The sequence below is a fragment of the Plectropomus leopardus genome, chromosome 11 (assembly GCF_026936395.1).
Source record: "Plectropomus leopardus strain MGB_pleo_1.0 chromosome 11, ASM2693639v1, whole genome shotgun sequence".
NCBI classification, from domain to species: Eukaryota; Metazoa; Chordata; class Actinopteri; order Perciformes; family Serranidae; genus Plectropomus; species Plectropomus leopardus.
Genome location: NC_142186.1, coordinates 27,784,700 through 27,797,253, shown reverse-complemented (window position 1 = coordinate 27,797,253; position 12,554 = coordinate 27,784,700). Strand labels below are relative to the sequence as shown.

Genomic DNA, 12,554 nt, shown 5'->3' with positions numbered 1-12,554 from the left:
AGCACATATACAAAAAACACAAAAAAGCAAAAATAAATAAAGTGACAATAATTTTAAAAATCATCTATACCGAAAAAGACATACATTAAGAAGGCTGACCAACATTTTCCCGATTTCCGAAGCCAATCAGGGACTGTTTGACTAAGATTAGTAAACTCATAACCTCCCGTCCCTCTTGAAGTGGTGCAATAGACGTGATAATCTGAGGAACAGTTGAGTGTGGACAGACTCACCGCCAGGACGCCGCTCATGCATCTTAGTTGCTCGGACCAGGTGACCCTGCTAAACACCGCCATGGATGGTGCTCTGTCGGTCTCTTTTGCCAGCTCGCCGTTCTGGTTGTGATCAGTGTGAAGGTGTAGATATATTAACAGTTCGTGGTGGTGTGCATGTAAAAAGCTTTCAGTCTCGCCTCCAGCGTCTGCCCCTCTCCAGGTGACACCGATGATGGTTAATGAGTTAACTGCCACGCCCTCAAGTGGCATCAGTGCTGAACCTGCTTTTGAAACCACACCCACATGCACAAGACACTAAAACGCAAAAAATAAGGCTCTCATAACAGGAGGCATGTCAAATTCTTGCTGAAGAAAACATGCATGTTTATTTATTTTAAATTGTGGTAAATTAACATAAGTAAGTAAATAAAAATCAGCAGTAAAATAAAGACAGAAACATGCCTTCAGCATGCAGGTTTGGAAGACATGTTTTCTATTAAAATTGCCAAAGTTACACCACTTACCAAAACCAGAAACTGTAAAAAACTGAAATGATGCAACCTGTTCCACACTGAAATGACTTGATACAGTTTACCACAGTTTTTTATTTCTGGTGATGATTTTTAAAACAAACCACTGTGAGCTTTACCAGAGCGTGGGGTCGTCGTCCCTCACTGATAGAAGAGAAAATCAATACTGCTTTTTGTTTATAAGGTTTTATAAATGCTTCCATCTTTTTTTTAATAAAAAAAATCTGAGTTTAAAATTGTGACATCCAATCAAAATCACTTATTCTACATATCTCATTTAAAATCTGGCAAAGAAAAAAAACTTGCACTAACTAACCAGCATGCGTGACAATAGTGAAAGGCAATAAAATATAAAACATAATAAAGGATACAGGTTTGCAATAAGCATAAAGAGAGATAAAGGATTAAAGGTAACATTTATAACCAAATGATTAAAAAAAATCCATCAAAAATAACAAAAGTGCAAACAAGAAGTGCAAAGATAAAATGACAATTTAGTATGATTTAAAATCAAGTTTAAAATAAGTTTGTAGTCATTACAAAAAATGTTTTTAGCTTTAACTTAAAACTTTTATTCAACTCCAGGGTTTTGTCTTCAAATTTTAACTTTTAATTTTCAAGCATCAAAGGGTACATTTTTTAAATTTAATAACTTATTTACGATGGAGGATCATTTTACGAAGTAACACCCAGACCCCCTCTGATTCATAAAGAACAGTCCCTAACAATAAGACAGACAGGCTGTATCAAAATGCATTGATAAATGATGTAAGACAGTTTTCTCTCAGGTGATAAAATCATGCTTTCGAGGCTGTGCGCGCGCAGCAGCACGGACAGCCTCCTGAAGGTCAAACCGACAGCCTCATGTTGTCTCCTCAGTGTCTGAGTGTCCACATCTGTGTCCACATCTGCAGCCTGCAGCTTATTTCAGCGAGCATCTCTCCACCTCTGATGCTGCAGTTCCCTTTGAGCACCTCACGGGCGCGTTGTTCTCACTTTTTTCCCCATTTAGCACCGTGATTACAATAAATTACCTTCTCTGTTTCCAGACATGATTGAATCCAGGCTCATCGATCCGCCCTCTCTCTCTCCGCGCCTGGAGATTAGTCAACGCCGCGCGGCGAGGATCGATACCGGCCGATCTAATAAAGCGGGTCGCTTACGAGGCCACCGCGGGGTAGCACACACTGTTACACCAGCAATTACCACCTCCAGCCCGCCCCCACCACCACCGTACCCCCTAACTTATCTGTCCGGGGCTTCACGGCCTGCTTGATTTATTAATAATAACAGTAATAAAAGAGGCAATGAACAGAGGCTTCATAATCACAGCAGAAATGTAATGGTGTGTGTTAGGGGTGGAGTGATAAAAAAAAAAAAAACAACAACACCGGGACATTGTCTGGAATAGTGATATTTATGTGGAAGAAAATTACATTATTACACACAATGTGTGTGAGATGGGCCCCACAGTATGTGACTCAAACTTACTATAATGGATAATTACAGTGTCTGTATATAGTATTGCTGAGCTGTAGAGTTATTGATACATTCGGCTAAATTATGTTAATTTATGTTATGAAACTTTTTTATTATTTTTTAATTTTTTGATTATTAATTTGAATGATTATTGTAGGGAGGTTGCTTTGTGGAGAAATTTGGGGAGGGGGGGTTTAAAGACTTTTGTTTTTTGAGAAAGAAAAAAGAAAGGGAAAAAGGAGAGAAATTAGGGGGAAAAAGTCAAAGAATACCAGAAACAACAAAAGGAAAAGATGTGATAGATAGATCGTTGTAGATAGATAGATAGATAGATAGATAGATAGATAGATAGATGCAGAAATCTTGCCCACTCATGTAAATAAACTAAATTTACTCAAATACTGTAGACTAAAGCTTACAAGTAGAGTTTTGAGGTACCTGTGGTTTGTTTTTAGGCTGCTTTATGAGTGATGTTAAACTACATTTACTTAAACACATTTCAGAGGGAGATATTGTACATTTTAGTCACTGCATTAATGGCTATCTAAAGTCATCAGGTACCTTTCAATTTCAAGATTTTACCTAAGAAACACACGATATGCTATCTGAATCCAATTTACTGCCAAGCAGGTTTTCACAAGCTGCAAGAAAGTTGTTTTGGTATTTTGGTGCATTTGAATACAGTATTAAAGTGGATTTGGGCTTTTTTATTTTTATTTAACGTATCGTTGTAAAGTTAACATTGATTGAACAATGTAATGGCTGTTGAATAATGACACCATCGGCATTTAGACCGCTTCACTATAGACTCGCTTTTACCACGCAGCTGTCTGCCACCAAGTACACACCATACTCCTGGGAAATTAAAGGCTCGATTTATGACAAAAGAAATGCACACAAAACAGAAAGAGGAGAGCGCTTTTGTTTTCCAAAGTAGCTATTGGCAGTTATTCTGTGTTACCAAAAAGTATTCATGTTAGTTTGTTGCAGTTGTGAAAGTGGCTGCAGGTCCTTAAAAAGTACTTCATAAGCTACACATTTACTAATTAAAGGCCTTAAAAGTATGAATTAGTCGGAAATTCAAATTGGATGGATCTTACATGTTTTTAGTCATATCACATCAGGAAATTTAGGTGATGGCGCTATTGGAAAAGTTGTTTTAATTGGAGCTAAATAACATTTGACTAGGAAACAGAATCTGACCCAAAACCTGTGTGAACGCAGTGCCCCATTTTGTTTTTGTTTGTTTTTTTACCTTCTTTATGTTATGTAATGAGTCTGCACTGTTAAGGCCTTGTAAGCCAGCCTGCTCAATATGGAAATGGAAAAATGCAGGTTTAAAATCAAATGGCTTAAGATTAACTACTACTCATGCTGGTTAAAGCCAGTGCCAGGAAATGCTTAAGAACCAAACTGCAGTTTCAGACAGGAGAATCGGGATTAGGGCACATGCACAGTAAGCACAGAAAGGATCATTAGTGTCATTTTTACTGTTTGTTTTGAAATGACATCAATGTCTGTATTTGCATAGAGTTTCAGTTTTGGAGTGCATTGCACAAGTTTGGTCATAAATTTCAGTAAAAATTGTATTGCAAAAGTCTTTCGGAGTCTTAAATTTGATTTGTTTATACCTGTGGACAGTCTGGGGATTGCTGGAGAGTGAGAAAACAAAAAAAGTGCAAAAAAAGTCAGTATGTTCTGTGTTGTTGGTAATTGAGGAAAAGGGAAAGCAACATCAGTAACAAAAATAATACAGTTTGGGAACACTAGGGCGGCTGAAGTTTAACCAGCTGTTCCAGACTTTTCTGATGGGTGTGACCCTTAATTCTGTCTGATTTGGGCCCTTTGTCACATTTCAGACGTCAATGAGACGTTTAGAAGTTCTGCTGAAGGGCTTTTCCCCCACTAAACTTATTATATGGTTCTGTTAACTGAATTATTCAATATTATATATCTTTTTTTAAAGCAATCATATGAGGTTAATCCAGAAATATGAACATAAATTTGTGTTGCAGAACTTTTTTGTTTTATTTTCTCGTGACTTACCTCAAAAACCACGTCAGGACTCTCTTCGACACAATGGATAGTTAAAATCAGCTCCACTTTGACCAGCTGCAACAGTAAAATGCAGAAAAAGACTTGAATACTTGCTCCACCGCTGCATTTGCTACCACTATGGGGACACAATGAGTTGTTAAATTTATTTTGACATTTGTATGATATCTCTGTAAAGTTTATTACCGTTTGTTCCATTGTTTTCCACAGTTCCATCTTCATCCTCTTCCAGTTGTCACTCCATCACTCTCACTTGTCCGTTTCATCCTTCATTTCTGTTTTGGCTCCGGCGACTGTATTCACTCACTATCTCCTGTAGTCATCACACCGCTTCCGTCCTCACTGCCTTTCCTGCACAACTCTGGATCCTTGTTCAGTCCTCCTTATGAATTTCAAAACTGATGTTTTGATTTTGACCTGGAAGACTGAGTCAGAGAAACGTCTTGGTTGACATAGTGGGAGGATATGGGTATTGACTGGGGGCCTAAAAGTATCCGGACTACAATACTTTGTGTGTGTGGTCCTTAACTGTGTATTTATGAATATCTTATTTTTTAATTTCACACTGCAGTGCTTTTGAAACCGGGTCTGTTTGAAATCTACAAAACTGCAAACAAAACACTCTTGAAATTCTGATACAGCAAATTATGTGTCGTCTGAGACCAAGTGGAACAAGCAGGAGCTAAAAAACGAGAAAATAATCTTTTTTCCTCCTGTGCATGAACTTAATTGGCTCTCCAAAGAGAGATTTTAGGTCAGCTGGTGGAAGTATGATCACAGCAGCCACTAAAGGTGATGCGAGGATAAGAAGATCAGAGTCACCTCCTGGTCATTAGCACCATAATTCCTCGCTACTGTGCTGAAACACCTCTGTGTTTTTCTCCAAATCTCCCAGGTGGGACTCCTACGTATAACAGCATCTACACAGTTAACAGGGTGTGTGATATGGACTCAGCATGACTTGGTGTGATTTTGTGCAAAAACATGCAAGAAGCTTTGATATCGGAGTGAACTATCCATTTCAGATGCTCAGATGTGAGTCTGCCTTGGTGGCTGTGATGCTTCTCTCTAAAGGAATATGTTCCTAATCCAATTCCTCAGCAGTTCCTGCGGTGTAAAACGAGACTTGAAGCAGCATGAGACAGCAATTCAGGCGATGTCCTGGGAGGGATGCTTAACACAGAGGATGAATAGACACTCCGTTGTCAGAAAGCATCAGGAGAGAAGGGAGACCTTTGAGTCTATGCAAATTACCAACCCATCTGCATGTAAAGCCAACCGACCAGAACACGGGAAATAGGATGTTCAGTATCAAAGTGTCGCACATTAAAAGTGGATGAAAGTGAGAGAGAGAGAAAGGAAAGGAAGGGAGAAAAAGCGGGAGGGAGAATGAGGAAGGAGGCTGCTTTGCTTTGCTTTGCTGCCACGTGAAGTGTGACTGACTTCAGCTCGTTTGTGTCTGGTTTTGGTGTGTTCAAATAAAAGCCAGCCTCATAATCCTGAGTTTGTCACAGCTCGCAGTCCGGTACACAGAACCAAGACCCCCTGCTCGCACGGCGCACACATGGGATGCATTTAGAAAATGCTTCTCACACAGCGAGCTCGCTTTAATGTAAAGGGCCAGGGGTCTGTGAAGCTTCAGCCGCCATGCTGGAAAGTGATGAGAAGAAATCTGCTCAGCTCGACTCAACTGGAGCTCATTTATGCTCAACAGCCATAACTTAAACATGGCGCAGGGTGTTAGAAAGATGAGAGATTGTTTAACACTAGAAAGGCTCGGCCGATGTCAGCTGAGTCCTGTTTTTAAAGATTAGTTCCCCCGTGACTTTACTGAGGCCAGTTTAATGTATGAAGCAATGTAAAATATCCCCAAATCAGGCATAAAACTAACATTTATGTGTCTTTACATCTTTCAAACACCGTCTCTTTGTTCATCTTTTCAGGATAAAAAGTTATCCCACCAATTTCAACTGAGTCCTGTTTTTAAAGATTAGACCTGCAGTGACTGTACTAAGGCCGATTTAACGTATGAATCAATGTAAAATACCCCAAATCAAGCGTGGAAATAATATTTGTGGGTTTTGATCTCCTTTACATGTCATCTTTTTTATCTTTTTAAAAGTAAAAAGTTACTGTTTTCAAGGCCAATGTCAACTGATTCCTGTTTTCAAAGTTTACTTCTTCCATGACTTTATCAATGTAAAATATCCCCAAATCAGACATGAAAATATTTATGTATGTTTAGATCTTTCAGATGTAATCTGGTTTTTGCAATGTAAACTCATTCCTGTTTTTTGGAGATTATTCTTTGGGCTTTTTTGCCTTTATAGGGCAGCTATAGCATGAACAGAAGCCCCACGAGGGATTTTGGACCCCATGAAAAGATACAAATCCTGCCCGAATACTGTAACCACACCTCCAGAGCCCAACCAGCCTTAGAAATAACATTTCTACGGTTATGATAATGAGTACTTTTTACTTTCGAAGTACAGTTTGCTAATAATACCTCTAAACCTGTTTGCAAATAACAATTTGAATTCAGAACTTTACTTTTAATTGAGTATTTTTAGACTGTAGTATTTCTACTTTTACATAAGTAAAAGATTGGAGTACGTCTTCCACCACTGGTAAGAACATCATAAACGAAATCTCAGTTACTACCGGCTGAAAACTGGTTTAGTCACCTTCTTCTGCAGTTGGGAGTGGTGCTGGTTCGTTGGTGGAGGATGTTTGGGGAGACAGGGCTGCTGAGGATGAAGCTGCATCCGTAGTTTGTCCTGAAAAAAAAGGGACAGGGACGGGGACAAGTGATTTAGTATGAACAGCTTGCTTAAAGTTTGTGTGTGCTGATTAAAAAGTGACGGTTTAATCCCTTGATACCTGAGCAAATTCATTTTTTCTTTCAAAATCATTGGCAGAGAAGCAAAGAACAACGTAACACATGGCCCAAAAAAATAGAAAAAATAGCAAGAAATTGGTAAAAATTTAGAAGAAAATTACAAACAAGGAAAAGTAATAGTCAAAAACCAAAAATCACCTGAAAAAAGTGCAGAAAAAAAAGGTTTTTTTTCTGTAACATCATTTTACATATATAATTACAATTATTATAATATATACAGTTTTCTGGACATTTCTCCTAGTTTTCTTTTTCTAGTAATTTTCCTTCCTTATTCAAAACACTTTCAGGTCATTTTCTTCCTTTGTCTCATGTCTTGAGATTTGTGCGACATTTCTTCCAGAGTTGGTCTTCCCCTTTTTCCCCACTTTCATTGAGATAGAAGGAGGAAAGAGGCGATACAGGAGACGCTCAGGATGGTTTCTTTGTTGTTGTTTTTTGACAAAAACAAGAAAAGAAACCATTAGTATTAGTCGCCGCATTCTAGATAAAATCTTCTGTTATGACGATAAGTTTTTAATTTGCCATTGAAAAAATAGTACTTTTTAGGGACCCTGTCAGTCATGGGTCCTTTGAATCGTCCTGACTTTTCTCCTCCATAACTTCACTGATGGTGAAGGGATGACATGCAGCAAAGGCTCATGGGTTAGAATCACGGCCTTTGTACTCGGGGCACCTGCTCTACCAGGTGAGCTACTGATGCCTCTGATTTCTGTTTTTAAACATTAGTTGTGCCGCGACTTTACTGAGGGCATTTGAATGTCTGAAACAATAGAAAATATCAGTCATCTTGTTATTTGCCACGTTTTTTAAAGTGTCCTTGATTCAGTCTCATGTAAAAAATGTAAAATAAATGGATTCGAATGAGAACACGTTCACAAAAAAGTTTGTACGTTTGTTGATTTATCTATTTCTTGCTTGATCTTAACACCATAACCCTTTAATACGTGTTTTCTCCTCCTTTGTTATAATCTGGTCCGTCCACATTCATCACGCGTGACACACAGGAGTGCCTGCTTTGTGAGCGCGCAGCAGAAATAATTACACTGTTATTGGCTACCTGACACGTTTAAAAGGATGTGAATACATGTATCAGTACGACAAGCAGACGCGGTTGGTTTGGATTTTTATTTAGAACAAACAAACGCTGCTCAAGCCTAGAGAGGAAATAAAAACCCGGACTATTATTCATTACCTGGAAAATTAAATAGCACAGCGATTTATCAAAGCTGCAGAATTATTCAATGATAATCCTCAGAGGTTTTCACAACCCAAAGTCACAGAATACATTTAGCAACATGTTTCTTTAATGCTTTTAGCTTAAATCTTATTGTACATGTACATATTGTACATCAGCAGTGAACATAATTAAGTACATTTACTCAAGTGCTATACTTAAAATACTTGTACTTTAGTATTTCTGTTTTATGCTGCTTTATACTTATATTTCACTATATTTTGGAGGCATTTTGTACTTTTTACTTCATTGCATTTATCTGATAACTTCAGTTACTTGAAAGATTTAGATTAATAACACAACATAGAAATCCACTTTTACCAGCTGCAACAAGAAATGATGAACACATTAATGCATCAATAATAATCCAATCTCTAATACACATTATTCTAAAATGGTCCATTCTGCACAATGAGTACTTACTTTTGGTATTTTAAGTATTTGTTGATGTTAATACTTTTGTACTTTTTCTTTAGCAAGATGTTGAATGCAGGACATTTACTTGTAACTGCAGTTTCACACTGTAGTTTTCATGTTTCACAAAGGTTCAAGAGAGGACTCACTTGCAAAACACCATGCAGGCAGGACTGGAGGATAAAAAGTGAGCTTTAATGATGTAAAGCTTGTACAAAAGGGAAAAAAAACTCCAGCCAGCGACAAAACTGAGGGAGAACAAAAAACAAACAAACCAATGAAAGGGACTAACGCAGACGGACTGACAAAAGACGAGGAGCACAAAGACTCTGCAAAATGAGCAGGAAGATATCGAGGGGCAGGTGACAGCAGGTTGATGAAGAACAGGTGAAACCTATCAAGGCGGGGCAAACAATCACTGAGGCGGGAAAAGACTCAAAGGCGGGAATTAAAAACAGACATGACACCTAACAAGTGACCCTAAAAAATAAAGAAAGAAAACATGAATGAATACACAAAACAAAGAAAAACACAAACAGAAAACTCGGGGTTATGACAGTAATATTGATACTTTTACTTAACTAGAATATCTTTTTCACCACTGCATATAATCAAACAGCCTTCCCGAAAAACAGATTTCTCCAAAGCTGTGTTGTGATGTGGCATCTTCAGTAATGAATGTGTAAATGCAAATGAGTTATTTCAACAGACTCATTTATTTCAAATAATTTCAGGTGACATTTTGAATCTGCAAATTGATAAATGATTAATTTTTTAAGTTTCGGCTGTCATCATTAAAGTCAAACTTTTAAACTGCAGCATAGTCACATAATTATTCAATAATCACCCGACTACAGCTTTTAGGCTTTAGGGTCTCTGCATCTGTACACAGACCAAGTCACAGTTAAATTCTCTGTTACTGAAAGCAATATTTTCTGTCGTTTTGGTTGCATGGCCGCTGCTGTTTTGAGTCTTCATGGTGAGATAATGTTTGGTGTAACTTGTGATCAGCTGTGAAAGCCAGTGTCGATCCTAGACTTTCTGTTGTTGTTGTTTTTCCTCCTCTTCTCTTTTTCTTTTATTTCTGATGACCAGAGAGGTATATTCTAGTTTCATGGTGCTAATGGTTGCATAATATGTTGTATGTATAACAGTTAGCTAGCTGACTGTCCTAACCAATGGTATTCAGCTCTCAAACGATCGCTAAGGGATCACATTTAGATTTTTTGGGGGCAACAGTGGTGCAGTGTATAGTCCCTTTAAAGGAGGTTTAACCCTTTGAAGCCCGAGCAAATTGGCTTGATTTCTGTCTGAAATATGGGAAGAAAGCAAGGAAGGAAGAAGTGATCCAAAACTTAGCAAGAAAGTTGTAAAAAGTACAAAAAAAAAATCAGTAAAAAATAAAAATAAAAAAGTAATGAAGTTTGGGGTTTTTTTTGTTTTGAAAAAAGGAAATTTGAAAAAAGGTATTTAGAAAAACAATAATAATTTTGTAACATAATTTTAAAAATGTAATTATGATAAACTTCTTCCTTTAGTTTTTCCCTTGACATTTTCCCCCTTGTTTTTTTTTTATTTATTTTTTTTTTTTATAATTTTCTAAACATAAAATTTCTTGCAAGTTGTGAAACATTTATTACTAAATGGCTCATTTCCTTTTCCCCATGTTTTTGAAAGAATTCACACCAGTTTGGTCAGGGCTCGAAGGTTTAAATACTTATCAAAGGCATTAAAAAGCAGCTTGAGAAATTTGATATTGCGTCAGGATTCAAGGGGTTAATGGGAATTGTCATGGCAAAATATGAATATAGCAATCAGGGGGTCCATTTCCCAATTTTTTGGGGGGTCCCCAAACATTGGCCTGGCTTGCCCCTCCTGACGGTGAGCCCCTGGTGAGAGCCAGTGAAAATATTCCAAACTGAGAAAACAAGTGAAGTGAAACCTCGCAGAATATATAAAGAGGATATTCTTGAACTGAATTCTGAGGACTCCAAAGGCGTTTATGTGGAGGGTCTGCTTCACAGATTTAGCATCTTAAGCCAGTCTTTTACTCTCCACTGCATGAAGGGTCAAATACTCACCCTGGGAAATATATACTGTATCTGATTATAAAGTATTGGACAAAGTCGACGCAATACGTGCAAGAGATGTCAAGTGACATTCTGCTGATTGGTGGAAACTTTAACAAAGTCCTTGATCTTGAGCTCTTTTGCAGGACGATACCGCAGCACACAGAGCTGAGGCGTCACCTCGAGGAGTAAAAAACACTCTGTGCTGCTTACAGAGATGTTGGAGCGACTGGCATCCAACAGAAGAAAAAAACTGTACTTTCCTGTTTCTTTTGATTCTTCATTCAAGATGTTTTCTGTCCAGAGCTGTGAGATGGGGACGTTAAGAGATTTCAAACTGTGATTCAATTTCCTGATGCAAAAGTTTTTGGAAGTTGGCTGATGTTTATGGGCAGAAATGACAACTAAATATTAGATTAGTGAGCTGGAAAGATCAGTGGAGCTTAAATTTTGGCACTGAAATCTCCAACTGCCTGTCGATAACAGCTCAGTCTCGGTGAAAACAGTCAAAACACAGCAGCAAAAGTAATAAAAATCCCTTTAATAAGTCCGTCAAGAATAAATACAACATTTTAACAAGATTGTCTAAAATTCCGTAATAAAGTACAGGCTCGGTGCTAAAATCACTCATGAAAGATTGTAAAGAAAGCGAGTCTGGCCTTGTATCACTTAACTGCCCCGAGGAGATGAAAAGCTTATTTTGTATGGATGCCGTGACCCCAATAAAATACATATTTTTAAAATGCCAGTGAAAGAATTCAAAATGTAGAAACACGTTTTTTTCCCAAGGACCTCATGATCTCCGGGCGTACATTTCTTAAATTTTCAGAAGGACGCTTCCTGCAGTGGGGACGCCCTCTCACCTCCGCTCACCTTGATTTTGAAATATGTGAAATATACACTGTGTCTCACAACAAGAATATCGCTACGGATCAGGGTGTTGATAACACGCTGAGAAACTGAAAAAAAAATGCCCTTCCAAAATTTCAAGGAAAGGCTTGTAAAGCACGTGTCCAAGATATCTACTACAAGCTGAATCATAAAAAGACAGAACACACATGTTACTCTGCAGTGGCGGATCTTTCTATAGGAGGGCGCCTAGGGTGCCACCCAAAGTACCCAAAATTCCCAAATTACAGCATTACAGCATAGGCAAAAATGAAAATAATAAAATAAAAAAAGAGGAAAATGAAAATTGCAAAAGTGTACACTGTATTCTTTTATTATTCGTTTTTATTATCTTGTTTGTTCGAGAAGTTTTTTATTTGATAATAATATAATAATTTTGAAATATAATAATTAAAAAAAATACACCGAATTGATTTCAGCAGGCACATTTTTGCTGTTTAATACATTCAAGTATTTAATTGGATTTTTTCATGAGCCTTAAAAGATGTTGACTCATTTGTGTGCCCTTAAAAAAGGCCTTTTATTTCAAGTAAATACAATGGAACAAGCATTGTTTGCCTCTATTAATAGCCAGAGTTTTGTATTTCTGAAGATGTAATCGACACCGGCAGTCCGAGCCTTAAATTTTCAGCGGAGGTCCAATTAAACACAGGCCAACATGTGGAAAAAGAACCTGCTGTGTTGAAATTTGACACAGTGTAATTACAGTGGCATTGGTGGAAAAGGAGAGCTGCAGTACGGATATGTGAT

At 37.7% G+C, this 12,554-nt stretch overlaps 1 long non-coding RNA gene across 1 annotated transcript; it reads right to left on the bottom strand.

Moving 5' to 3' along the window:
- Window positions 1-3,388: 3,388 nt before the first annotated feature.
- LOC148188291 (uncharacterized) lies at window positions 3,389-9,131 on the bottom strand. The gene is made up of 5 exons (XR_015778061.1): window positions 8,976-9,131; window positions 6,964-7,056; window positions 4,466-4,704; window positions 4,271-4,336; window positions 3,389-3,876 (listed from the first exon to the last, which is right to left on the bottom strand). It is a non-coding gene; the product is annotated as an uncharacterized LOC148188291 (long non-coding RNA).
- Window positions 9,132-12,554: the final 3,423 nt, after the last annotated feature.